A 2841-nucleotide genomic window follows, 5' to 3' on the forward strand; every position below is an offset into this window, starting at 1 on the left:
GCCCGAACCTAAAAAAAAGAGTCAAGCAAACCCTAATTCTCCCACCCATTCCTCCTCCATTACATTGATCTCTTGGTGGATACCGGTGGAGTGCTTCACACTTGAGGAATAGCTGCTAGGGATCTCCGCTCATCGTTCTTGGATCGCTTTTAAAGGTTAGAAATCGATCCCATATGATTTAATCACGATTTGTATGCCTTTATTTGGATTTTATATCAAGAAAATTATTTTACCATGCTTCTGTGATGTATAAACTCCTACAAGTGAAAGTAATTTGGAGGAACCCCAAGGTCGAAGAATCAACCTGGGAGTTAGAGTCTGATATGCGTTCCCGGTATCCTCATCTGTTCTCTTAGATTATGGGGATAGAATCCGTTAATGGGGAGAGGATGTTACGACCGGCATTTTGTGTAATATTATTTATGAACTTTGTATAATATTAGAGCCGAATGTAAATATACTTAATGATTGTACGTTGTGTGAATGAAAATTTCTGCATTATAAATTGCTTTATGTAGAATATGATTTTTCAAAGCAAAAGTTTATTTATTTCCCTTATTTTTGATTTATAAGGAATATTCTAAACCTTGGAAAAAATTTCTTTTAAAAGTTATTTCATTCACAAATTTCAAAAGTGATCTTATAAAATTTGTAAAAATCCAAGTTATTTTATGGTATAAATTTTATAATTTTTGAACTTGTATTATATTTTATATAAATAAATCTTTAAAAATTTATTTGTTATAATTAGCAAATTACATGGAAACCCTTGCATGCAAATCACTCTTCCATTCTATTAAAGGGCAAAGGAGACCTTTCCAACCCCACTAACTCACTTGTTTTTAACCAAATTATCACATTAACCTTGCATGCAAAATGGCCTAACCTTAGCTATAGGGTATTCTTGTACACTCTCATTTCCACTCATTTCCCCTCCCTCTCATTGCTCTCGGCCGAGAACCCCCTCCCCCACTCCCTTCCATTTTTCCATCCCATTTCTCATCTTCCCTAGTGTAATTATTCCACCTACATTTATTTTATATACTTCCCAAGAGTTTTGTGATTTGGGAGATGAAGTTTCATGGTTGCATGTATAGCTTTTGTGTGATCTCCAAAGAGAAACTCTTGATTCTTGTGAATTCAAGAGCTCTCTATGAGATACATTTTATATATGTTTTAACTAATTGTTTTATGGAGAAATCATGCTTTAAAAACCTTTTCATGCTACTGAAATTTCACTATATAATCATGTTTAACCATGCATGCTAGTTTTAAGATGTTAATATGATGACCAACCATGTTGTGTATGCTACTCTGCTCGAAATCATGTTTTCAAGTTTAAAAATCTATAAATTTGAATTATTTGTGCTTAAAATAGATTGTTTCAATGATATATTTCTTAATAATAGTTAAGAGAAGATATATTTCATGATTATTAAGGTTGAGTAATAGGTACAAGTTGAATTTACAAGAATTTAAACTCTATGTTTTAGCTAAAGTCTTGTTAAGTGTTTTTCATGAGTTGCATGTTATATTTTTATTTGCATGTTGGTGTTCTAGGGCATGGATGATATCCACTCCTGTTGAGGCACTATTTTAGGATGTTGATGCACTAGGTTTTCTTTGGTAAAGGCTGAATGTTTGGTTAATAAGTGGGAGTCAAGGTGGAAAGGGATTAGTTAGTGTTTGCATTTTTCCAGATTTGATGCACTAGTTTATGGGGAAGTTTTGAATGAGCATTTGTTGTGCACTTTGAGGCCCAAGCCACCAGGTTTTAGGTGTTTGTTGGAGGTTTGTAAGACGTTTGGTTAGGTGCACGAGTGGTATCACAAAATCTGTCCAGCAGGGGACAGTTTTGTTGCAACTTAGAAATAGGAAGTTTTGACCATGTCATAGGTAGGCCCTCATTAGGCCCTGTTGGGCCTTAGTTATAGGGAGTGTCAGAGGAGTTTTTCCAGCCATAGTTAATAGGATTTGAGTTAGAATAGTGTGTCACAAGTTAGTTCAAGTCAGGACCTTTTCTGCCCAGAAAAACAGGGGAACCATGGACTTTAAACTTAGGCCTAGGGAGGCCCAAGCTAGGCCCTTGAGCCACATCAAGTTTGGGAGTTGCCTTATGATCAGAAGAGTCTAGTGTAGAAGTTTTGGAGGTAAAATTGTATTGTAATAGTGTCTAATGTACTCAAGAAACCATAGATGTCATTCTGAAATTTACCTTAGTAAGTACCTTCACGTACCACATAGTTTTAGAGCATTTATGAGTGAGGCCTAGGTTGACCACTATAGTTGCAAGATAGCATAAATCCAGTAGAGTGAAAGGCCCAAGTGAGGGTCAATAGGTTTTGGATAGTTTAGTAAAGGCATATCGAGTTAGAAGGCCAAAATTTGGAGACTTTGTCTAGTTTAGCGATCAAGTTACTTAAGTTGTGGAACGAGATCATCCAAGCCTAGTGTTGCAATATGGTGTGTGTGTGATATTATTTGGTATTTAAAATATGGTATGTGAGTATATGTGGCTATGTGTACTATTATGTTTATAAGGTGATTATAAATTGCGTGCATATAGGCCTAAGTGCCATTTGTGTTTAATTTCGGGTTGTAAATAGGTTGCGTTGGTGAGATTATATTATAATGAGGTTATTATTAATTGTGTAGGATCTCGAGACGAGGGTTAACTTTCCATAAAGGTCGAGTAAAGCTTCCTGTTGCTCCTACTTTCCAGTCCAGCCTTCTCACGACAAGTGATTCAACCTACTTTTTAGTTTACACTGCGAATGTGTGATAACTAGTTTTTATATATATGATGCGAGTATCCTAATTCACCTTGTTATACCCGGACCA

This window comes from Apium graveolens, chromosome 7, assembly GCF_009905375.1.
Source record: "Apium graveolens cultivar Ventura chromosome 7, ASM990537v1, whole genome shotgun sequence".
In the NCBI taxonomy this organism is placed as follows: Eukaryota; Viridiplantae; Streptophyta; class Magnoliopsida; order Apiales; family Apiaceae; genus Apium; species Apium graveolens.